The sequence below is a fragment of the Haemaphysalis longicornis genome, unplaced genomic scaffold, assembly GCF_048455015.1.
Source record: "Haemaphysalis longicornis isolate Haplotype H1 unplaced genomic scaffold, Haemaphysalis longicornis Haplotype H1 scaffold_10, whole genome shotgun sequence".
In the NCBI taxonomy this organism is placed as follows: Eukaryota; Metazoa; Arthropoda; class Arachnida; order Ixodida; family Ixodidae; genus Haemaphysalis; species Haemaphysalis longicornis.
In genome coordinates, this window is record NW_027526204.1 from 54,421,569 (window position 1) to 54,448,370 (window position 26,802).

A 26,802-nucleotide genomic window follows, 5' to 3' on the forward strand; every position below is an offset into this window, starting at 1 on the left:
ACAAATGTCTAGATAGATAAGAACGAAAACGTCGCGCGAAACCGGCGAAATCATGCAGCACGATTTGTGAACACGGCGTCTAAACTGAGGACTTGAGAAACGTCCCACGGCTGTTTTGTTAAACGTTCTCGTGCCTGTAAGGAACGACGGGGGTGCAAGCATAGAGAAAGAAATGGTGCAAGCGTGTGTGTGCGGAGGTTGTTTTTCAAGTGGCCTCTGACGGTACGTGTAAGTAGTTTTATGGGCACTTCAGGAACGCTTCCAGCACGGCACGCCTTGGGCAGCCCCGCTAGTGTGACGCTGGTTTGCGGGGTAGGGGCAGTAGGGGGCATTTGGCGGCACCTGCAAGAAGCTACTGCCGCAAGGGCTAGTAAGTGACAGTACTCCTGGATGCCGTACTTAATGCACTGACCTGAACAACGTAGATTTTGTGGTGAAACAATCGTCGCGGCGGAAACAGCACACCGAACAGCGGTTAGTAAATATGAAGTGCCACGCAAAACACATGCGTCTTTATAAAATTTTCTAATAACGTTTGAACTCCTCCATTTACGGGCTTACGACACCGAGAGACCTCTCCAACACCTTATCTCGAAACAAACGTTCGCATTAGCATTGCCATCAAATCAGAGTGGAGCGTGGCGCCCTCACTATACCCGGGTTCTTCAATCATTTCAACCAGATAGGGCTGGCATGCTTTGTGTGCAGGTTGGTTCGAACAACGTCTCCGCATAAACGTGTTGACAGTGTAGTTCAGAAAATTAGCTCATTATAGACGGATTAACCGCGGCTAGAATCGTGTCTTCTGTGCCTGTGAAGACGCCTCGTGAGATACCGCTAACACATCGATGTGTGCCTCACAGGAGTTAATGAAAATATCTGCCCGCCTTCTCACGTCGATGGAGGTTGCCGTGTCTGGCGTCCAGCGACGACCTGTGTTTTTCCTACTGACGGCTACCCATTTGCAGCAGTTGCCTTTTGTTTGAGTGGAGTGACGTGTGTATCTGTTGCATCTCCTGAATCCCGGGGTATTTGCTGTGGTGGAGCAGCGATTGATCACGCCTCCAACCACCTTCCGGGGAATACCCATTTCAGGTAACGTTGCTCGACGCACAATCTTAATACCAAATTCAGTTACTTCAAGTCCACTTTGTGAATACCACCGCGAGAGCTACGCTGGAATGAATCCAGAACCGCACCGCTTAATGATACGTGGCAATACACGCGAGGTACAGCGGTCGAATTCTTTAGTACTATCGTGTGAGTCGGCGCCTTCGAGGGCAGGTCACATGCGCGAACGATTCCGCTAGTGCAACCGTCGTCTGCTAGGCTGCACCCGCAAGCACGACACAACCCCATTCCGCTGGTAATCAACCGCCTGTTTTCATTGGCGCGAACAAGGTACACCGCGAAATCGCAGTCACCGTTGCCAGGCAGTGCAGATAGTCGGCAGAAAGGGTTGTGTTCGACCTGCGGGCACAGCCTTATAGACGACGGTTTGCGCTGGCGGAATCGTTCGGTTCGGCGATTGCGACCCACCTTTGCTCGTTTCGCCGCATTCTACCATGATCAACCGGTGAGCCACGCGCAGGCCAACGCTCACATGATATTAAAAAAAATTCGCCGGCTGTGCAGCCACGAGCTTTAGCTTACGGGCGTAAAACTAACCGCAGCCCCGTTTGCTTGCGTGGCGCCCCCCATCGAGGCTGCGTGCAGGTGCTTTTGGAATCGCCAAAGAATCCTTTGCATTGAAAAAGTGGCCATACGTATATTTCAAGAGAGGAGAATGTAGCTTGAAAACTCCATGTTGTCTACTTTGACACTGCAATCTTTGTGGTCGGATGGCGTTGCATGTGTTGGTGCTCATTTTAATGATGAAGCTTGCGATAAAGCTGTAAATAGAAAACTGATAAAGCTCTATTTGTATGAAGTGGTAAGCCTGTAAATACAATTAGAGCTCAAATTATATAGCTTGATGCAAATTAACAGAGTAAATCTGTTTTAAACAGCTTAGGAAAGCCAGGGAGAAGCTTAAAATGGCAAGAAGTCCCTGAGGCGCGCAGAGTGACACCTCCTCCAGTACGGTCTAATGCAGAAGGGAATGAAGGATACATGAATAGACCATAACCCGTTTTGCATAGCAAGGATGCTTCTCTCTTTGGACATTTATCTGATTGACAAGACTACTCCCGTGGGCTAAATTGTATGGTTGCTGTTTTTTTTTCGGAGAAGTAAAACTAGAAATCGTCTTATTAGTGGTACTCTTGGCATCTAAGTAATTTTGTGAGTTTTCAACCATGGTTGTGTCTTTCTCTTCCAGGAGACCCAATTCCAATAGCAGGCATTCCACGTTCAACTTGATTGATGCCTAAGAGCTGTGTCATGGCAACGTCAACAGATGCAGCCTCTGGCCGAAATGTATCCTGCAGCCAAAATACACAGGCATCCATTACTACCAGTGCCATAGGTACCTTCCCTATTTTGTTTCACTGCTGGTTATATGTTCTGCTGACTGAATTTTCTTGTCAGGTACGCAGTGCGCTCCTATGGTGTTCATCAATCGAAGCTCCCAAACAGGCGAGGAATTTTCAGGTATGGATCCTGTATTTTTTTTCTCTTATATAAGCACTTCAGTAATGAGCAGTCAATAGGGTGGAAGTAATAACTTCTATTGTAGCATTCATTTTTAGTAATATTTTGTGTGATTGGTAATTTTGATATGGTGATAATTGGAAGCCATGTTGGTTTTTTACTTGTAAAATTTTGAGCACACGAAGCATTCCACCACTATGTACTATGGGAAAAAGAATTTGTTAGCACCTCAATACTGTAGGGGCATAGCTGTTATGCTATTTTGCAGTGGCTGCATCTGCTATGAAAGTCCAAAATTTATCGTGCTGTTTCAGCACGACCAATTGAGTAATTCTGGACGTTCTAAATTTGGTTGTAGATATCTACCGTCCCGTCTCATAGCCTAGGAGCAGTCTTTCTTCACTTCTCGGTCACTGTATTGCCTTATTATTGCCTGTATAGAACTTTTCGTAAACATGCTATCTATACAGCAGAATTTTTCGGCATTCTCAGGGCACTGCCATTTTTCTGCGATGGGCACGTCACCTTGCGGGCAATTTTTGGGGGACTGTGGAAAGAGCAGCCGCAGCCATAGGACTGCGCATCGTTGGGCTTATATTCGGGCACCTAGCCTGGCTTGAAAATTGGTCAGCACCATTTGTTTGATGTGTCAGCACGCTACAGTGAACCAGTTTACCGGAGAGCCACCCAAGCTGAGCTAAAAGTAATTGTGTACAAGGTTAGCCTATACTGTACACTGCTCACGAAGGCAGCGTGCTGTGCATTGTTCTTGCCGAAATCATGGGTGTGAGGCTGTTTTGCCGTGCAGGAGTTTCGTAGCCTGTCAGTGTGGCTGACTATGCCGTACCAGAAGAATTAGCTGTGGGCTAACCTTCCTCATGTAGCCACACTGCAACACAATTTAAAGGGGCCTTGCAGACAGAATGCAAGTTTGCTTTATTCGATAGATTTCGTGTTTTATAGTCCCCCCCACGCTTGTGCGGAAGCACACGATGCTTCCTGAGACATGCTTCCTGACTAAGCAAACTGAGACATTTATTAAGGTAAGTTAAAATTTTGATTCTCCCCCCAAAACATGTGTTTTCGTGACGTCTGCAATTACACCACAAGAACAGGTCTTCAAGCGAAACCTAGTGCACCATTAGCTTTGGCAGCCGACTGCTGAGCCTTATTTACCGTCAGTCCTCCTAAATGGAGCCACCATTACACGCCAGACCGTTTTCTTCCTATGCTTTGTTTTTGAACATATTTGCACCTGCCTTGTTTTTGTTAAGGTAGAAAATAATTGTTTCGTGAAACATAGTGTTCACTCGACAAATATGGTCTCGTAACACACTGTTGCTTAGGCCAATCGGCCGGTGTCGTCTGAGACAACCCCAAAGTGCCGTACTGTTGTGCAGCTAAAACAAGTATGTGTGCAGTACCAACAGCAGTACGCCTCGCTACTTCTCTGTCGTAACTTGCACTGTTTACCCCATTATTCTATCTGCTACAAAAAGAATGTGCTCTAAATAAGGGGCCAGGCAGACAAAACACGTTTGGTTCATTCGAAAGATTGCCTCGTTCAAATCATACTGATATCACTTGTAATGCACACTTCGCTCAGACAAGCTATATAATTAGGAAAGAAGGGAATGATCATGCGACCCAGTAGCTGATTTACCTTAATAGAACCTATGTGGTCATATGCCAAGCTGTGCGACTGACAGGCAGGCAAAAGCAAACGCAAATAAGGCAGGGCTTATAAACTTGCGGAACGAGCTATTTGCATTGTAATGCACATTCATTTCACAGCAGTAAGAATGTTGGTGTAAGCAATGTTATTACGAAAATGCACGTAAACATGGAAGTACCGATGTGTAGTGCTGTTGGTACTTGTTCGGTAAGCTGATCAAGCCTGCCTAATTTGCGTTTGCTTTCGCCGGCCTCAGCCAATCGCAGAGCTTGGAATATGACATCATAGGTTCTGTTGCGCTAAAGGAGCTAGTGGGTCGCATGGCCATTCTCTTTCTTTCTAATTATACAGATTATTTGAGTGAAGTTTGTGTTAAAAGTAGCGTCAGTGTTATTCTAATGAGGCAATCGCAGTCTTTTGAAAGAATCAAGCTTGCATTTTGTCTTCATGGTCCTTTTAAGGTACGCTGACATGGTGCCTAGAAAGTGTGCTCTAAACAGGCGTAGCTGATTACTCGCATACCGTAGTTCTTTTGTTTTTCTTCCCTTTCCTTTTGCAGTTTAATGGCACACTTCTGGTGAGACTGATGATTTTGAAATATTGTGAGAAAGGAGTGTTTTGGGTGTGGGACAGAGGCAGAAATTGCAAGTCACGCACTTATTTTACTCAGACTTCCCAGCAGCTGGCATTTTTACCTTCCTTTTGGAGGTGCCCTTGAAGCTTTTATTATGTGGAGAGGTTGCATTTAGAGCTCTGTGTGCAATCCGTGCTTCCCAAAGAACTGTGCTGCTGGCTGCCCAAGTAACGAGGTCACAAGCTCAGCTAATACAGTTGCCTCCTGATAATTCGAAGTCACTCAATGGGAATTGTCGGCTAGTGACGAAAGTGACATTGACAACGACGTTAAAAGTGAGCCACCAACCGCTTGGCTGCTGATGTAGCTGCAGGCCGTGTTTTTGCGTAGTGGATTTTTGCTGCAGAAAACAATGCAGAAGAATCACTCAGAGGCATCTGCAGTGTGCAGAATTCACTTTCCGCAGCAAGGTTGTGCAAGCAAAAGCAGGCGGCAAAGGCTGACTTTTTTTAAGGAGTGAGCTTTCAAAATTACAAAATGTGTTTTTTTGTTATTTCTGGTTAATTTGAAGTTTGTTTCATTCAGAGTTTTCTTAAGTCTCCGTGAACTTGGTATTAATGAGACCGACAATTCTATGCAAATGGTGCCGTCCTTCATGATGATGCAACTTGAAACAAGTTAAACATGTTTCCTTGTGAGAGAAGCTTTGGTGTGGGTCACAGTGGCTCACATAAAGGATGTTGCTTAAGTGTTATGTGTGCTGGGTAGGATAACAGGAATCATAGGAGACAAAAGATCTTGTGAAAGTTTGTGAGGCGAAGTTGGACTTGGATCAGTCTAGGAGTAGGACACTTTTTGTCGTATTCAAAGTTTTGAGCTATGTATTGTATTGTTTTCGGTTGGTGTTGCTTGCCTCCTAACACACAGCGTATGCTGGCATGTCAGCTTTCATGTTTTGTACCCGGTTGAGAAGAACCAGACTCAGTGTTAGGTCACATGCAGTGCGCTGTCTCACCAATATCAGACACTTCACATGTTATTCATAATTTTTTTACAATTTATGCGTTACCATCCCTCATTCTTGTGATGATCTAGTGGCATTTTATGTGTATTCCGTGTGAATACAGGAATGCACGGGCAACAGTGGGAGGGGTTCCCAGTGCCTTTCTGGAAACTGTTTGTGAGTTTTGTTGAGCCTGCGTGCTTGTGAAGTATTCGCGTCCTAGTTAGTACATTTGTGTTGCCCTGTATGCCACTAGCAGTTGCGAGCTTTATAAAACTGCACCAGCTTTATCTCACAAAATAAAAAAAGGAGATGTGCGACCGTAATCAAAAGAGAATTTATAGAGTGCAGCTAAATTATAAAGATGACGTGATTTAAAGTGGTACTTAAACCCCATCAAGCTTTTTGCCGGGATAGTTGCTATGGCACATCGGCGGATTGTGCAGGAACTTGTTGCAGAGACAGAGAAGGCAAACATACGGTATTTTCCGGCCTATGAGTCGCACTTCCCTCAATACGACTTTTTCGGGTGAAAAAAAAAGGAACGTATATAAGTCGCACCGGTGTATAAGACGCACCGGTGTACAAAACGCACTTGTTAATGAAGTAAACTCATACAGGATCAGTTCGTTAAAAAGTGCGGCAAACATACATGGTTGTAGCGGCCGCCGCGTCTGAACGCATCACCTGCTAAGCAGTGCTAGACACATGCATCTACCGTCCAAAGTCTGGACAGAACTTTTCAAAAATGGTTTACTGATACACGCAGATGGCATGTGCTTACAGATGGCGTTTAGGCAAAACCATCAAAGCCTTGTTCCTCCGACTCGCTAATAATAATTAATTAATTTAGACCACGCTGTGTCTCTTAACATGCACTGACATCACGTGGCACACAGGCATCTTTTCGAGCGTTGAGCACGCACTGCCGCCACGCACCGGAGTTATTCCATACATAAGTCACACTGGTGGATAACACGCGCGAACGAAAATTTCAGGAAAAAAAACGGTGACTCGTACACCGCAAAATACGGCAGACCTGGATGTAAAGGCGCAAAATTAGTGTTTACCGTGATAGCAGTATGTGATGGAAAAGTGACTTTTGTGTAAAAGTAGTATTTACCGTGTGGCTGCAATGCAGCAATGCACCGTTCAAATGCATTTTTGTAGGACAAACAGTGCCAACACTGGGTCCTTCGGGCATTTCACTGTATTCGTTAGGTTTGATCATGGTTTCTAAGCAAGGCCAGCATTTGTTGTCAACAGCCGTGCTTTTGCAGGGTTAACACTGCATGAGGAATAATCGCTCCATTAATAAAGCTTTACTGAAGCATTTAACGATATATTCACTTAACTGGTAGGCAAAATATAAGTACATGCATGTATAGTACCTGTCCGAAAGCCTGTATAACACTCATTGTCCTCAGCTCTCTCTACATTTGATTTTGTTTTACCCGCTGCGGTGGCTCAGTAGCTAAGGCGTTATGCTCCAACGCACGAGGACACGGGTTCGATTGCCGGTCGTCGCGGCTGCTTTTCTGATAGAGGCGGAAAGCAAAAACACCCATGTGTACAAGATTTCGCCGCGCGTTAAAGATCCCCAGGTGGTCAGAATTAATCCCGAGCCCTTCACTGCGGCGCGCCTTATCGCCTCGGTTCCGTCAGCGCATTAAATGCTTGAATCAAGATCGAGACGTTTGATTTTTTTAGTTCTGGATGTGGACAACAACCAATTTGGTGCCTCAAATGAATTCCCCGTTTCAGAAAATGGTGTAGTCTTTGTGGTGGAAGCTGGTCCTCACATCTGCTGCTGCAACCTACATTCAAGCTATACAGGGTGAGTTGCAATGCTTACAATACTGTTGCTTGAAGAGCATCAACACGGTTGAGAGCCGTGGCTTCAAGCAGTGAGTCACATTCTCAGCTGAAGGGATCTGGTTTAAAAAATGTAGTGGAGCGGCTCGTCTACAAATATAAGTAGCGTGCCAGTATATAAGTGCCAGTAGCGTGAGGAACACCGGCAGCTATAAGAAATGCGCTGTAATTGAAAAATCTGGGACAAAACAGGCAGAGACGATCAAGCCATATGGGCTGCTTGCTCTGCTGCTCGACCCCTTGGTCTAGCAGCAGAGCAAGCAGCCAAGCCCATGATGATCGTGCTGGGCATCCTGTGCCCTCACATCTTTCTGAGGATATACCGGTCTTTTTCGGAAATACTGCTCGGCTTCAATCCTTCACGAACCCTTGTGCTTCATTTCAGTGCCATAATATATTATTGACTAGCCTAAATAACAAGAAGTCGTTTGCAGTTGCAGTCCAGCCCATTTAACTTGAACACATTTGGAAGCGAAAATCAGTTTCTTATATCCATCTTCACTATATCTGGACGTTAAAATCAAAACAAACAGTATAAATATAAAAGGCCTAGCCACCAGCAGATGATGCACCGCCATTATCTGATTCTGGTGCACCCCTGATGGTAACAATCTCGACATTGTTGCGCAAAAATTAAAAATACACAGTTTTAATAGCAAATTGCCGGTGCAGTTGTGCATGTCTTGTTATGAGCTCTTGCCGGTACACACTTCATCCTTCCCACCATTCATTTTCTCTGCTTACCAGGAGCGTTGAAATTGCAAGTCGAAGAAAACAATCTCCCTAAGCCCACGGCAAACATCATGCACTCGTTAGTTCAATGACAATGGTTGAACCCAAAGCTTTATCGTAAGGGATTTCTGGTTGTTATCTGAATTTGAACTTTCACTCGCAGATTGCTTGGACTATGACTCATTGAGCTTTGAGCTTGACTTGCATGCAGTTGGACTTAATTGAGGCGGCTTTGACTTCGACCCTTCGCCATTTGACTTCACACAAAGAAGGCTTCACGTTCAGCCGTCGTCATCTTTAGATAGAGGTGTGCACAATTTTTCCGCTTAATTTGACACATTCATGCATCCATCTCCAAATCCGAATTGCTTCGACTGTTCCGGAGTGGCACAATCGGATAGACTTTGTCTGTAAATGCGAGAGACGAAGGTTAGATTACAACCATGGGAAGCATTTTTATTCACTGCACACATGATCATCACCATTGGCAGAGAATTTTGGCTCCTGCAGCACGTTTTGTGTGGGCTACAGATGACATCGTTGAATAGCTGATGAATTCTTCACTTTAAGGGGCCCTTGACAGGGTTCTAAAGTTGTGATTTTACGTGTGCAATCGCTGAAGTACTATCCAAGGAACATCCTGCTGCAAAAATGGTTTAAAAGCGTCGAGTATTAGCCCAAGGTATCGTTCATAAAAAGAACCAGCAATAAGGGCTGGAGTTCTTACCCTTTCATGGTACCTCTGAAGCACTGTGGAAGCTGTGACGTCACTGACCAGGCGCAAAGCCACCTACAGAAACAGGGCAACGTTCGGGATGCGCGCAGCCTTTGCTCAGCAGCACGTCACAATTTTTTTCTTTTTGGTACACGACACGCAGACTCCTACAGCTGTCGAGTATCATTTGTAGGAGGAGCCTGCATAAAAGGACGCAGTAGTTGTAAGAGGAGGTAGTTGTAGGAGTGGACAGATCGGCCCGCTTGAACTACCTGGCGGCCGTGCTCCTCGCGTCAGTCGTGGTTGCATCGGCACATCAGTTTTAGAATAGGGGAAACAAGCATTTTAAGGCCAGATAAGGGGTCCCAAGAACAATTTGCTGGCTCATGCTTTACACCGATGATTAGAGACACGCTAGCGTTTCTGCGTACAGCACTGTTGTGGCGAACAGTACCCTTTGAGGCCCAGACGTTCAGAAAAGGCTTATACACTCACTGCTTTGCGAAGCCGTGCTGACGATCTCCAGTGCAATCTTTTTTTTTTTTTTTGACAATGTAAAACTATTTTTCATGAACAAAGGCTAAGGGTACGAGGACAAATGGTACACATATGTACCTGACTGGGTCCCTGCTCCCTTTAAGACATCAGCAGCAGCACAAAGTTTCAAGACGAGAAAAAAAAAAATCAGTGCCACTGGTACTCGAGCAAACAAAAAACAACAAATTTTCAAGCACTCGCAACACTTCGCGTAGCAGTGTGAGCATAACACAACATATCATGACACAATAACATATATATAAACTTACAAAGAACCGCAATTCAAAGGGAATTCTTGATACAAAAAAGAATGGTACATATACAACACAGGATGCCAATAGCTAAATTTACTTATAAAATAAGTCAAAATAGAGATCTTGCAAAACAGTATTCTCGTAATATTCGTTTAAAGGAATTTGGAGGACATGTTTTGATAATCTCACCGATATCTGCATAATCATTTAGGAATTTAGAAATGAGATAGTGCATGGTCTTTAAGCCATAGTTTGTTCTAATACGACGTAACCTGTACCTTATTTTTCTGAATTGAAAACTATCATTCATTGACAGATATGTTTGCTGAAATTCATGACAAGTTATGCGCATTTCCTTGTAGACATATAATGCTAAGTTGTACATATGTAGCTGTTGTATATTCAGTATTTCATGTGCTTCTCTGAACTGTCTGGTACTGTGTCGGGAACCTAGATTTTCTAGAGCCCGAATAGCTTTTTTCTGCGTTATAGTTAGCTTTAAAATATTAGAACGATTTGTTAAGCACCAGACTAAAAGGCGGTAATTTAATTATGATTGGAACATTGCATAATACACAATCTTTCACTGCAGTCACCCCCTCTCAGGTATTTATAAACTGATTTTCAGCATTAGGGACGGGGCGGCCGTTGTATGGCACAACCATCACTTCAGTGAACAGCGCCGCCCGTGGCAAACTCCTTATCAGTGGAATGCCGGTGGCAGTCAGTGCAGCGTAGTTGTGCATGGCTTTCTGTTGTTCTGCTGCGGTACAGCTTGCAAAGAGTAGACGAGCACAAGGACATTTTTTCAGATCGATAAATCTTGAAAGCAGAGGCGACCTTTATGAGCCATGCCATGTGTGTGATTTACGCCCATACTCAGTAGTCACAAATAGGAGACAACACTCACTGCATCAAGCTCAAAGTCAAGCTGGAAGTGCAAGTCCTTTCCTTCATGAAAATTTTTTATGTGTACATGCAGTTTGGCGCATCGAGGAATATATTGCAACTAAATGCTCCTACAAAGCTGGTGTGTGCAGCCAATCCAAAATGCTGTGGCGCTGGCCTTTGGCAGCAGATGACGAAATGGCGTCATGCACTAGCGAAAAACAAAGTTGGGGGATGCCTTCTAAAATTTACCCCAAAACATAAATTGTGATGGACGACGCTCCGTAACTTGATTAACTACACTAGAAACGTGTTGAATTTCACAGAAATGCGCTTACTACAGTAATCGGGAATCGTTTAGAGAATAAATACCGCACGATAGTAGAACGTTATTGCTTGTCGTGGAAAAGCATTACTTTATAAGAATGGTTGCTGGGTATTTGGCTTATGGTTCTTCAAAAACCAATTCCTGCGTGGGCGAAGGACGAGAAACAGGAGAGTGCCAGAAATCAGCCCTCAGTTTCGCAACTGAATGCTGCAGTCGTGGTTTACAAGCTGCCACCTACGCTTGAGAAATCATGCACTTATTCCTCTAACGACGATGACGCTTTATCGTAAAGCTTTTGCATGTAGGTTTCCTTGGTTGCCTTGTGGATCTAAACGTTGCATAGTTGAGCTTTGAATTTGGCCAGCACGCAGTTTGGGCTTTTGATCGCAGCGTCTGACTTTGACCCTTTCCTATTCTGTTTAGCACGAACAATGCTTCACATTCAACCACAGCCATTGTTAGGCAGAGGGCTGGATGATTTTGCTGTTGAATTTTGCACTTTCGTGACCCCTCTTATCCTAACTGCTTCAAGCGTGTCAGAAATGCGTCTGTGCTAGACGACTCGAGCTGATGCACCCCTATTTTAGGCACCTAGTCGTGCGTTTTTGGTATCTTCAGAAGGCATTACACGTTTCTTGAGGTACTCGGCAAAGAATACTTCAGCATTAAAAAACAGGCTGACGTTACCATTGCCACATTTTTTTAACTATCGGTGCCAGCCTTTATGGCACACAGGTGTTAAAATGGGAAGGGGGGGTGATGGTTTGGAGCTTGGGCTGTTGTGTGGTTGAATTACTTTGGCTCTTGATAAAATGGCCACTACAAAACTGGGAGTTGCGCTTGGGCTCTCAGGCTCCCATACTGTCACTCAGGGCCGTAGGCAGCATTTTGTTTAAGGGGGTTTGAGTTAAGGGAATGGCTGACTTTTGCCAAAAGGAACTGAAGTCTGGAGTATGTGCTGCCTGGAAAAAATTTCGCAGGGAGTTTGAACCCCAGCCCCCCTTGCCCCCCTTTGGCTAGGTCCCTTCTGTCACTCACGAACACCGAGGGCACAAAGCTCAAGATTACAAAAAGGAATTGTAAACTGCCGCGATGTTTCCATGGCCACATGGTAATGGATCTCGTAAGTGCCTTTCTCTCCAAAGCATAGGTATCCCACTGTTAATGGAAACTGTAGTCATTTAAACCAGGGAAGATAATTTAAAGTGGTATAAATGAATATAATAATATTTTTATTCCTACTCGGATCACGCAGAGGCAGCCACAGGGCACTGCTAAAAGCGCTAATGTCAATGTAGCCCATTACCAACTTTAGAAGCGTCCAATAAGTTTATATAGCCATTAGAGCATTTAAGGAAAAATGAATAGTCATAATACTAGTTTTTTTCATACTCAGATTGCTAGATAGTCATGCAATTGCCAAGCGTAGATCGCTGCAAAAAGAGCTGAGGTCATTGCAACCCATAGCCAACTTTGGAAACGTCTGACAAGTTTACGTAGCTGTTATTGCATCTAAGAACCCAATTCATCTGTCTAGACTTCACTCCCCGCGCATATTCGCTCACAACCCCACCAAAACATTTCAAGCACCAAAGCAAACACAGCAAAAACAACAAAAGGCGGTGTAGTCCAATGCACCGGCTAATTTCACTAACTAGGGGAGCGCCGAGTGGTGGTGCCACCCATCCAGCTGCCCGGTCCCTATAGTCCCGCTTTGGCGTTTTTCGCTATTTAGCTGCTGCAGTGTATGCCGCATCGGCCATACACCACAGAAGGGGCTTCTTGCATGACCGTGCTGGCAGATGCATGCCATGGTTGCATGTGTAGTGGCATTTCCGACATCAGTGAAAAACACAGGAAGTGTTTTTCAGCGTTATTCATTCCTTGTAAATGATGCGCTATATCTACAAACTCCAGCAAGCTCGTGTGACGGATAGCAATGATTTACATTTGTCCCTACTGAAATACGCCGTGCCGCCGGTGCCGGAGCGCCACTTGCCGGAACGGCACCCGCGCTTCCCCCAGAGCCGGGTACGCTGATTGGCTACAGCATTTAAACGGGCCCACCAATAGCGGCACCGCACTGTTCGGTGCTCGTGCATTTAAAGAGGCTGCACCAGAGCATTCTGCCACATGTCAGAGCGCGGAAGTATGGCGTTGAGGAAGTGGCAGGTAAACAAGAAAAGAGAGAAAGAATCTTTTTTACGTGTTTGTGCGGCCCATTCTTTATGAATGGGTGTAATATTGGGTATGCGTTGGCGTGAAAGAGTACTCTAGTGATTGTGCGATTGAAATGGCTACCTTCAGAAGCCTATTTAGGGCCCCTTTAAAAAACACTAACAGAAAGGAGTGGGGCTGGAGTGAGCCCACCATGCCAACGTAGCCTAATCACAGATCGCCAGGTTTCGTGTTGTCTTTCTTTCCAATGCGCATTGACGAGGTTAGCTGCACTGCACACTGGGAGTTTATTTTCTTATGCTCGACCAGTTTGTATGTACCATAATGGGAGGCATGGAGTCACTTTATCCAAACGAACTCAATTTATCCAAACGAGCAAAGTCGTTTTGTACAAGAACGGCACCAAGAAAGTACCACCACAGTGTACCAGTCACATCCTGCGCCATTCTAGTAAGCACTGTTGCTGCTCTCGCTCACCCATCATCGTCGCTGTCACTCTCGCTAGCATTCTCACTGGCTGTGACTGTCACGCGTCTCATGCGGCAGAGAAATGAGACTCGGTTTGAAGCATTGGATTTCCGCGCAATATATTTACAAAACAAAACAACTCAAACGAACGGAATCATAGCGACTGAACACACATATATCACGCTAAACAGAAAAAACCGGCGCGACCTCACACTCCAAAAATGTAGCCAAAACATCACTATAATACATGAACCGTCTACGCCAAAGTCAAGCAAGTACTACCCTGTAACACGTCGAAGCCACTGCGATGCCGATGGCGTGGCCCGGCGGGTAGGCTTCCGCGTTGCGGAACGTTGCAGCACGTTGCGATGGCCCGTGCTGGTCGTCGGTGGTCCGGATTACCGTGGTGCGATGCCCCGGCTTCACTGAGCAGCGCGGCTCAGCAAGAGGCCAGCAGTGCGAAGCTGCTCGTCATTAGTGGTCCCGAGCTGCCCGCTGCCAGACGGTGCGATGCCGCTGGTGCGTCGTGGTACACGGCCCGACAGGTCGCCGGCGGTGCGATGCCGCCGGTCAGCGGGAGGCCAGCAGGGCAAAGCTGCTGGTAATAGGGGAATCCGAGCTGCCCGCTGCCAAATGGTGCGATGCCGCTGTTGCGTTGTGGAGCATGGCCCGAACTTGCCACCGTTCCTCCCAAGACCTCGTTCCCCTCTGTTCACTCCAACTTAGTCGTCTTTCTATTCGCCTCGCATTCTATCGTGTCAGGCTCCCATTTGCTGGTCAGATAACCTCCTCCTCCTCCTCCTAATCACTCCGTGTATGTTCTTCATTGGACCCTTCCAAATCCTTCTCGCACTCATACTCTGATTCTTCTTTCTCTTTGTCTTTTCTTCCATAATCTTCGTCTCGGGCCAATCCCCATTCAGGTATGGGTACTTTTTACCACATGACAGTGACTTTGTCTGCAGCACTTGGGATTGCGAATGCTTTGTCTCTTGTCTGTTCCGTGGAACTGTCATTGTTCCTCGTGGCAAATTCGACAAAGGCAACACCGATTGGGACGAGTTCTTCCTGCGCCAGGGGCACACAAAGCTTGATGGCAGGTTTCACATCCTTGGCAACTGATGCAACAATGGAATTGGCATCCCTGCCGTCCTGTCCCTACAGAAGCATGTGCTTTTAAATGCGAATGCATTTATTAGCCGAGGGTTGTCTTGCTCCGTTGGCCGGCGTGCGCCTGCATTCCTCCAGCGCGAGCGCACGTGAGCGTGCGCCTCGTAGTTCTGCCTTCGTCGTCGTCGTCGTCGTAAATGCGAATGCATTTCTTAGTCGGGGGTTCACACAATGCAACGTGAGCATTACGCCTCTCCCTGGCGGTGACGTCACTGCAGTTGCTTCCACGTCATCATCATGGGTTGGAGAAGAAGAAGACAAGTCTGCAAAGCGAAGAGCGCGTAATGCCGAACGCGTTACGCGCTCGGGAACATCAAGAAGGAGTCTAGTCGTTTGAACGCGCTTCGGGTTCTTTGGAACGAGTTTGGAAGAGGAGGTGATGAGAACGGTGACGCCATCATCGCGGTCTGTGACGACAACCCTCGTCTGGTGCCGTTCAGGTCGTACCTGGTGTGTGCCTCGTGCAGCGAGTCTCTGGTCAACGGGCGCGTACCTTCGATGAGCGTGAGTTTCGGCTACCGGTACCCTTTTCGTACGGCGCACCTTCCCATTACTGCTTCCCGACTGGTGCCTTGATAGCGATGGAAGTCGGTGAAGTCGAATCCCTCGCAGCAACGATACCACCAGATAGAAGTGTAACACAATGCAACGTGAGCATTACGCTTCTCCCTGGCGGTGACGTCACTGCAGTTGCTTCCACGTCATCATCATCGGTTGGAGAAGAAGAAGAAGACAAGTCTGCTGATGAATAAATGATTACGTTCACACTCTCGTCATTAATTACGCCATTACTCGCAACACACTCATCGGTGCACCCAATGCATTCGCATTTCTGCACGATTCCCTTCGGGGAGGTGCGGGGGAATTTTTTAAGCAGTGGGTGATGGTCTCGTGCTTAACATCCCTCCATGAGCCTTTGGTTGAACACCAGTGTAAATGCCAATGAGCGGGCCAGTGGCAGTAGTGCACTTTCAAATTCGTGATAACCCTCTGGTCTATCGACAGAAATTTGGCCATAGTGTTTAGAGATGGAGTACTTCTACGGTGTGTAAAAGAGGATCAAAGGGGGTGGGGCACTGCAATTATCCCGCAGTGGCAGCACCTGTTTGCACGAAACCATGGTCAGGTAGGAATCAGTCAGCCACTTCCATGAGCTGTCCCCATCATCGAGGCTTTGTTGTGTGAGTGCACGTCACAGGAGAAAAGCGGGTAGCTGCAAGCCACATGGTTTTTGGGCAGAAGGCACTGCTTATTCGTAGTGTCCATGTTGTAACACACAGGGAGCGTGACATGCTCCTTACTTGGTTTGTATCCAACGCACCTATATCCTTGGACGCCAGTGTCTTGGCTAGCAGCAGCTGGTAAAAAAGCCTTGTCTAATCAGCATTTATTTGTCGTGATCAGCATGCATAGATCTGGTCAAGGTAATTGTGAAGCCAAGTCTGGAGCAACACATCGTCAACGGACACAGCCTCCCTGACAATGTGTTTGCACGTGATGATGTGCCGATCTCTGATGTTCTAGCCACCCATTGCCAGGTTTGAATTTGTCATGCCCCAGGACAAAGGCGAAATTCTGACCTTTTTTTTAAATGGGGCCACTCATGGAACACGCTTTTCACAAATGTTAACAAACCTGCTCCCAAAAAGACTGCTCCCAAATCCCCGTACAAAGGCTTGTGGATGCTCTTCCAATCTGCACTAGTGGCCAGCATTATCATTCAGGACTACATCACTCTTATCCCTGTCTTGGTGATTGTCAACAGCATCAATTTATGGGCGATCTCGAACTTCATTTTGTTATGCTGGCCTTCGTCAATAATGGCACGTTTTACGTTTGAAAATGCTTTTCTGTTCGCAGTCTATGTGCTGGCGGCCGTGTTGATTGTTCATCAGGGGAGCACTACGGCAGCTTAGTTGAGGAGCTCGCAAATGAGGAAGGGAGGAGTGGCCATTGAAACTAGAACCAGTGGTGAAGGCTATGATTGGGCAACGACGTTGCTTGGAGAAATCCAGTGATAGAGAGGCCTGCCCATAGGAGCAACACTCGGAGAATTCCTTGTAGTGAAGCATCCCGCTTCCCCACAGTTCGAACATGGCGACTGGCGCGCGTTTCTCTCCTGTGTACGCTCGCTCATGATGCAGTCTGCGTGCGGTAGGTCTGAAGCTCTGATTTGGTCTCTGGTTATATCACACATGTCTAGCTTTTATTGGCTATTTTGCAAAGAATTTGTTGCTTTTTTGGCAAAGTTTATTCACTATATCCGTGTTTGCCCCTGAAGTTTTTTTATTAAATGTGGACAAAAATTCCATTGCAAAATTGAATGTTTGTTCATTTTCGCCGGGATTTTGTTAAAACCGGGTTAACTATAAGTGGGCTATACTGTTGTGCAACATAAGGAGCCATGAAGACAAATTGCAACTTTTGTTGATTGAAAAGATTGCCTACACCACTTTTAGCGCAAACTTCACTGAATAGAACCAGAAAAAGAGAGAATAACGATGGGACTGACTAGTTACTTTTCCTCACTGAACCTAATGCTTATTATGGGCAGTTTATTGCAATTGGCCGAGGCTAACAAAATGCAATTCAAATAAACAGGAATTAGAAGCTTACAGAATCAGCTATTTTTCATTTAAATTTAATGTGCATTCTTATGATAGCAGTAACAATTGTGCTGTAAACGATAAACGTTGTGAACAAACAAGTAAACATAGAACCAATTAGTGTGGCATTATGCCGGCTGTTGTTACATAACACAGCCATTGGTCATATTGGGCTTTTTTTGACACGCACTGGCCAAATAACGTAAGCGACACCACCACTTTGATGACCCTGTTTGTCAGTTCATACCCACTGTTTCACAAAATTATATTTGACTAATAAAATACAGTAGATTGGTCAGAAGCATAGTCCAAACAGCAGCCCGGCACCCTCTTTGACACGACACCCAAACACCAAGCTTCTCAAGTGGAGGTAATCACACAGCAAATGAAGTTGCAGGGTATTTTTCAGCATTAGCGCATTCTGGGTATATCCTATAAAAGGTGTCTACAAGGACATCTTGACTGGCTAAAATATTTTGAGTGTGCAGCTAATATCACCGTGGGGAAATGCAAACAAAAGCTTCAAAATTTGCACTTCGTGCCCAAATACATTGCGAGGACCAGTTTGAAAACTGCTGAGAAAACTTGCCAATTTGGGATGGCTTTTCAGACAAGTACAGGACACTTTTGATGGAATTAAGCACTGACACTGTGCCCGAAGTCGCCTGGAATGGCACATTCAAAAGCCAAATGAAGGCAATACTACGTTGGTGTTCGACATGGCCCATCGTATTGTGGCAGCAGCCAAGCATCTGTGCTACCTGTTTATCAGCTCTAAAGAATAGCTGTGCCAGCCCTAGATCAGAGCCTATGCAGTATAGTGCATGAATTTATGAACAGGGGCTCTGTCAAAGAGTGAGCAATGCAAAAGCAGTGCAGTTATTATGACCAGTCGGCCATCTAAGCTCTAGGCCCACCACCAGATCCATTGTTTGCCTTCAAGGATGACAAAAGCTTTGCAAACTTATTTCATCACGATGGAGATCAGACTAAGATTGCGATCTCAGTCTGGAGAAATAAAAAATGCGGAGTAACCATGCCACAGCCAGCTGCCACCTAGGTGGCTAAAGTTGTGGAGCATAAAATTCTACAGGCACTCTTACCCCTGAGTCCAGGCTTCTACCAATGTCTCACATGGACCACGAATGGCTCTTCATTGCGAAATTCCAGTTGTGCCGAACAGAAGTTATGTCACCTTCACCATTACTTGTTTCACAGTACTACGTTTCCTGGCCACAAATAGACTCCCTGCATTTTCAGTAAGCTCGGATGTCTGCTGGCCACTGTGGCATTTGCGGGGCAAGCCAGGAGACAATTATTGCCGATGGTCTTACCACAAAGTTGGGATAACTGGGTTTCCATTTACGATATCTTGCACTAGTCTACAACTTGCTGAAATCAGCGTCTACCATCTAATGCAACCAGTGGCGAAGCCAAACTTTCAATTGCATTCGCCATCTCCAGCCAGGCACGGTTTACGCATTTGTTGCAACTGTAGACTCGCTAACAAGGTGCTCTTCAACACTGCTCGGGAAACTGAGGGGGCAATGTTCTGAGGCAAGTTTTCAAGCTACAAAAGCACAGAAGGCCTCGAGTTCTACCAACAGAGTGCACAAATAACTGCAAGTGGGCGTCTATACAGGCACGAGTGCTGACCTGTCATTTGCTATTGATGGAGGTGAAGTCATTGGTTGAGTGGACACTGGACATAGGTATTTGATACTGAGCCAGCTATTTTCTGACCAGCTCAGAAAACCAGAACACATTTTCGAGCAGCTTGTGCCACGTGATGACACTTGTATGAAAATGTGTCGTTAGAATTTGCAACGATCATCTTGATTGCTTTATGGCCTTCACTCCTTTGTAGGGCTCTAAAGTGTTGTTGATTGGGGTAATGAGCTCTCTTCTGAAGTACAGTGCCATGGTGAACATCCAGAAGTTGTCAATTTTTAACAAAGTGCACCAAAAAGGCACAAGCAGATATGCAGACCTTTCAACATCATTGGCAACATTAGTGCACCTCCAAGGTCATAAATGCTTGTCTATCCATTGTACAAAACAATCTCTTTAAAAGCAGTAAGGTCACAAAAGTTTTGGATTTGCTTCGACTTGTAGATGAAGTTGCTATGTCCAAGAGGATAATCAACATTACATGTTGTGTTATGGAGGTTCTTCCAACAAATTCTGCAGACCAGCATCAGAAACCTTGCTAAGGAAGGATGGTGGACACTTTCAGGCACCAAGTTCAGCTCCCGAATTGTAGTGGCTGGAGCTGTACAGTTGCAAGAGCCTCTCACCTTGGCTGAGCACCTCTGGGTGTTCCTTGGTGTACCCTGTTTGGTGCAGTGCCCCAGCAACATTGTTCTTCTGCTTGAACAGTAATCAGGTTTCAATGAGCAGCATGCCGTCACCCATCGCCATGATGGGTGCCGCCTTCCACGTGACCTTGGGCACAGAGCAGAGTGCCAAGTTTGTAAAGTAGGCAGAAGCCTTGCCTACCAGATTGCGGGAATGGAACCAGATTGCGGGGGTTGCGGCACCAGAAAATGTGGCTAGGGCCACGAGCACATGTCCGGCTCCCAATGTACCGTAAAATACCGAGCAAGCGCCCCTCCAAAACTTGTAGATAATTGGCTTAGAGATAGGGAGGGGACCCTTATTCGGATCGGGCCCCAAATTCAAATGGCGCCACAAAATGGCGGCGATCGCGAGAAAGGCACTGTAGCCTTCATCATGAAAAATGTTTATTTATGAGTCATGACACTTCTAGGCAATGCTAAAAACGTAAATTTTCACATTCACTTCAATCACTGTTAAATCTGCAAAACGATTCTTCAGAATTCGATCCCAAAATAAGGTTCAGGCTTTCGGTCTGCAGCTCGTCAGGGTCCTCGGGGACAATGAAGTTTTGTTGCTCCAAAACTTCGTAGTTCTTATCCCACTCACGTATCCTTTTACCGTCCTATTTGAACACGCAAGAAGTGAGGGGCCTGTTTCTGCCATTTTTCCAATTCCAGTCAACTACTTCGAGCTTCCTTTTTACCGTTTACTAATGGATAGTGAACAAAGACAGCCGCTCCCGAAAAAATGGAGGCAATGACTGGTAACGCGTTCTCGTAGCAGCAACGACTTGGATTGTATTGGATTCGGCATCGGCTTTGAACACTGTGGCATCCAAAAGCCTGGAAAAAAACGCTTTGGGAATGGCGGGAAGTGGGAGGGGGCGCTTGCTTGGTCGTGTACAGAAATTCTGAATTCCACAAAAATGCTTGGGGGGCGCTTGCATAGGTGGGGGCGCTTGATCGGTTTTTTACGGTAGTGGAGTCAACCTAGTGAGTCAAGGGGCACATCCTATTCTCGTCTCCGTCTCTTATCATACTGGTGCAAATTACCCGCCTTTGCTTCGTCCGGGAACTACTGTAGCTGTCTTTGACGGCAACGCTGAAGAATTAGTGTTGGAGAAGGACTGTACTCGAGAGGTTACGTGTTTTTCATTGAGGTTAACTGGAGCTATCAGTGAACAAAGCAGCAACAATATTTAATACACTTACACAACTGCGGCCATTGCACACGTTCGGCAAATCCCACTGACAAAACATGTCGCCGTTGAAGTTGAGTGGCATGTTTAACAGCCATACGGTGTGTCTCCATACAGTGTGTCTCCTCTCTTAGGTCTTTGAAAGCCTCAGGAAAAAGAGTCAGAGTAGGAAAGGTGGCTCCTTCACAACATGTTTGGACTCTCAAAAACTTACTGAGAAGAGAATAAAGGACAGAAAGTTGGCTCATATTGACAATTTGCTTGATCACCTACCGCATATTTGGTACTTGTCCAATGTGCGTTTAAAACATGTTCACTGCCAAACAGCACTTCATGATGTAGTTGTGAAAAGATATCTTTCATGACCCAAAACGAAGCATATATAAGTTGTGTTTTGTTATTTGGCTTGTGCTAAGCTCCCACAATATTTCGGTGCAAGATGGATGCGATTTCTCTGTTTTAATGTGAAAAATGTGCCTGTCTCGATGACATCATGTTCTGCATGACATACTACTTCCATGTGATTAAGTGGATTGAGATGGAAATAGGTCTAGATATTGTTAATCAGTGAAAAAGAAAGTGATGTTCTTGTATATATGGCTGTTTATTAGAACAAACGTGTGCTCCACAATAAACTAAAGGAAACACAAGTGCCAAACAAGCATCAACAACAGACATGCATGGATGAGCATGAGCAAACTGAATGCAATGGTGTTTGCTGTCCACACATTCATTTGTTGCTGTCTCGTTTTTGAAAACAATGGCTTAGGTCAGGAACACTGTCGATGAGGCAAAAGCAGTCTATAAGAGAGACCTAAAAGCTGCACCATTTCCCTGCACATCCTGTCGACGGGGCAAGCGAAAGAAACATAGGTATACTAAGAAGGCATGATTCATGGCACTTTGTGTTTTAGAGCTCTAAAATACTTTCAACTTACTAGATGTTTTTAATCGTGCTGCTCACCTTAATTTGAATAATATACAGTCGATCCCGGATATAACGAACCCGGATATATCGAATTATTGTATATATCAAACAGTCTAAACATCCCCTTGGAAATCCCATGCAAAAGTATAGCGCTGTTGTACGCGTGTATCGAACTCCCGGTCACCGCCACATGCGTATTTCGAACACTCCCGCGCGTCAAGCGCCCCTGCAAGTGCGCTTCGCCGCTCCTCCTGGGAAGGTTCCGGCGACGAGTTCTCGTGCGCGCTCCCGCGCTCGGTGAGAGAGAGGCTCCGTCGCGTCGCTAGAGTGACCTTGGACGCCTCAGCCGCGTGGTAAAGAACGCGGGCGAGAGATTGCGGGCGAGAGACAGTTGAGGAGGAAGGAAAATCCAGTTTCTGCGCGCTTGAGCCTGTTTGCTTGAGCGGCGGAGTGGTCCGCTCTCGCCGCTTGGCCAGTGGCAGTGGTTGCTCCGTCGGGAAACTCGTGAAGTGTGGTGCGTGTTTGTTTTGTTTTTGCGGCGCCGGGTCACGCGTTTCGGAGCCATGGACGCAAAAAAACGTAAGAAGTTGTGTTTCGTATTTTCGTATTTTCCGTGCTTTGGAGAACAAGTCGGTTACAAACCGCTTGTCACGATCTCCGAAAGCTCTCAGTGATGTGCGGAGTATTCAGGTAAGCTTCAGGTAGGCATATTTTATATTTCGAATTATCGATATATCGAACTATTCTACGATCCCCTTGGAGTTCGTTATATCCGGGATCGACTGTATTGTTCTTTGCAGTATCCAAAACATCCCACTATTCACACATCCTGCTACTTTTGCTTGATGCAAATAAGGGAATGCTAATGCATGAAAAAAATTCAGCTGGTGAGACTGCAATTTGTTCAGAGATCTACATTTTCCACCTCTTGCTGCAAAATGAGAGGCAATGTCCCTTTCATTTGCCCAAATATTGCATTTGTACTTAAAATGATCACAAATTTCCCTGTATACATTTACTGCTATCTGGGGGTGCACTGGTTTCCAAACATGCTTTTACCTACTCTTTTACAGCATATAGACCTCAGCTCGCCATGCGCGTTTAATTCTTGTCCTATAACAGCCAGTATAAATCCCATGGAGTAGCTTGAAAATGCCTCTGGCCAGGGCTAAAATGCAAAGACTGAGTAAACTGAGCTATTTAGAGTGACGAGAAAATCATACAATTTTTTTAACCACTGTGTTATGGTTTTGGAGGTTCTTTATAAAAACATAAAGGCTAAAGCCAGAATATTTCCATGTCCACAGCCACCACATCTCCACATCTTAACAGATTAGCTGTCCCCTTTCACTGGTCTTTGGAATGTGAACACACCAGGATTTATCGAGACTGATGGACAGCAAATGTCATTTCCCAGAGCCACCTGACGTGATCAATAATACTGTCTGAAGGACCTATCAGATATATTCAAGTTGACTGCATGGCAGGAACTCTGTAAACTAAGCTTTTAGATGCAAAGCATCTTAGTCGCGACTCCGTCGTCCGGGGTCTGGCATCCACACCTCTCCTCCTCTCCACAACAGCTGTGATAATGCCGCTCTCTCTCCCCTCCTCTCCACACCACCGGTGCGATAGCGCGCGCAATGCTCCTCTCTCCCTCCCCACACCACCTGTGCGCGCTGCTGTTCCTCTCCCCTCCTCCTCTCCACTTAGATAACCAGGTCCGTGCCGTTGCTCCCTTCAATTGCTGCTTTCTGTCGAAACAACGCTGCGCCGTCCAATGAGCTGACAATGGACGCCAACGATTCTCGCAGTGAACTGGCTGTCACGCCTTCAATCAGCAACAACCAGTCCACTTCCAGAACTGCGAGCACATCTGAAGACGAGGCTGCGCAGAGGAGAGCTCGCGACGCAGAACGTAAACGCCAGCGTCGCGCAACGGATCCCGCGCTTCGAGAACGCGAAGCCGCTTCAAAACGTCTCCGTCGAGTAGCGGATCCCGCGGTTCGAGAACGTGAAGCCGCTTTGCGACGGCAACGTCGTGCAGCGGATTCCTCGCTTCGAGAACGTGAAGCCATTTCGAGACGTCGCCGTCGAGCAGCGGATTCCTCGCTTCGAAAACGTGAAGCCGCTTTGAAACGGCAACGTCGAGCAGCGGATTCCTCGCTTCGAAAACGTGAAGCCGCTTCGAAACGGCAACGTCGAGCAGTGGATCCCACACTGCGAGAAAGCGACACCGCCTCGAAACGCCAATGTTGAGCAGCACATCCCGCAAACTGCAAACTCAAGATGCTTTGCATCACCTCAGGGTTCCCACGTGGGAATATGGTGTAATTTTTTGTGCTGGTGTTTTCTTCTCCGATCTGATGTTATCGCATTATGCGAGGTAAACATGTGAATTCTAACTAGTGTTCTAGATGTGTGTCCTAACCCTCTCCACTGCAAAAACTTTAATTGATCGACTACATTTGTGGCCCACATGGTGCCTTCAGACTGCCTTTGCAATTTTCACTACCATAGGAAGACAATGGCCGGATGTTTCATTTCCAGTTGAGTTCAATATGTATATTTTTTATTTTTTCATGCTTGATTCTTGAGTGATTTTTATTCATATTCGAATATGTCCTTTTTTTCACTGACATACCATAGACTCAGTGTGCCCCTGCAGATATACATTTCTAGTCGTACTCATCGCAGTTTTGTGCCTTCTTATGAATGGTGTACATATTTTTAAAATCACAACTGTATTCACAGCGCACTGAGTTCAGTAGGGTAACCAGGTAGCCCCCATATGTGGCATAAGTTGTGGACACTATGCTTCTTTTTTGAATAAGAATGTTGCAGTTCGGTCTTGCAGAAAATACTGATGCATTTTACCAAAGTTGTCTTTTTTATGTTTGGCATATAGCTCCTCCATTGCACTGTAACTGTCAAAAGATGTATGGATGCCTGTGTTAGTCTTCTAACTTCATTATTGCAACGCAAGCGTTTTTGTTCTTTGCACATGGATAACACTCTTAGTTGGGGCAAACTTCTTTACAACTTTATAAATTTTGCTAGTAAGTGAACCTTTGATGATATTTTTGCAGGTGGATGTACATTTGAGAAGCTCGCCTTTATTTAAGATACCTTGACATTTTTTTGGAATTGGAAATGATGCAAGTTCTACAGTTATTTCACCATAGTAAAAAAGTGAAACACGACTTGCGATGCTATCTGTGTATGTAGGACCTCATGACGTGCTTTTTTTGAAAATTGTCAACCAATAGGGGATTTTTCGGAATAAATGTTCAGGGAAGATCCATGCAAAAATAAATGTTACCAGCGACATTGGCCCGTTGTTGCTCTGGCATTGTAGGAGTTTTGGGATTAAGACTATTCATTTCTTGGCCAGAAAACTGGCTTTTAGGTCAAGTAGTTTGCACTCAACATGTTTTTTGGTATTTTCTTACAATGTTGGTAATTTGGTGTCTCATTCTTTGATCTTAGGGGTTTTTCAAAGGGCTGCAAGGAAATCCTGTTTGAAGGGAAGCTTCATTCCTGCCTGTCTTGTCTACAGCAGAACCAGCAGGGTGCCCATGTCAAAGTTTGTTCCATTAAGATGCCTCAGACATGTGCAGTTGGCATGGAAGCCTTCTGTGGAAGACGAAACCTTCAAACCCACGTGAAAGTGCACACCAACGAGAAGCCCTACAAGTGTAACATATGCCAGAAGAGCTACACTAAAAGAAGCGGCCTTGTTGCTCATGAAAAATTGCATTCTGGCAAGAAGCGTTATGAATGTGGCTTGTGTCAAAAAGGCTTTGCTAACAGAAGCGACCTGGTTGATCATTTAAGATCGCATTCTGGAGGTTAGCCTTACGCATGTGCCATCTGTCAGAAAAACTTTACTAAAAGAAGAAACATGGTTGCTCATGAAAGACTGCACTTTGGCGAGAAGTCCTACGTGTGTAGCACCTGTCAGAAGAGCTTTTATCGAAAAGGTGACATGGTTAAACATGAACAATCTCACTCTGGTGAGAAGCCCTACGAGTGTGGCCTTTGCCACAAAAACTTCGCTCAAAAAAGCTACCTGCTTGCTCATGAAAGATTACACTCTGGTGAGAGGCCTCACACATGTAGCACCTGTAATAAGAGCTTTAGTAAAAGGGGTGATTTGTATAGGCATGAAAAATTGCACTCTGGTGAAAGACCCTTCATGTGTAGCTTTTGCGACAAAAGCTTTGCTCAAAAAGGCAATTTGGTTGCACATGAAAGATTGCACTCTGCAGAGAGGCCCTACGTCTGTAGCACCTGTCAGAAAAGCTTTACTAGTAGATATATACTGGTTAGGCATGAAAAAACACACTCCGGTGAGAGGCCCTACATGTGTACAATTTGTGAGAAGGGCTTTACTAAAAGTACTGGCCTGGTAAGGCATGAAAAAGTGCACTCTGGTGACAGACCTTTTGTGTGCAGCGTCTGTCAAAAGAGCTTTACTCAAAAAGGCCACTTGGTTTCTCATGAACGATTGCATTCAGCGGAGGCCTTGCTTGTGCAGAATGTCTCGTAAGAGCTTCACTATAGACTCTAGTCATGCTCATGAAACATTTTGCTCTAATGGGAGTTCTGTATCGGTGTGGTCTATTTTGTGCCGACGGACGGTGTACAGAGGACATTAATGCTTGCTCACAGTATTTCCTGTCGCGCAGGTGTATTGAAACATTTTTGCTTAATAAATGCACGCCTTATATTGGTCATA

General features: G+C 45.6%; 1 pseudogene across 1 annotated transcript; it reads left to right on the forward strand.

The window, feature by feature from the left end:
• Positions 1–667: 667 nt before the first annotated feature.
• LOC144158551 (uncharacterized) lies at positions 668–26,802 on the forward strand (annotated as a pseudogene). Its single transcript, XR_013320119.1, has 5 exons — positions 668–1,095; positions 2,321–2,467; positions 2,530–2,592; positions 7,609–7,681; positions 25,551–26,802. The product of XR_013320119.1 is annotated as an uncharacterized LOC144158551 (transcript).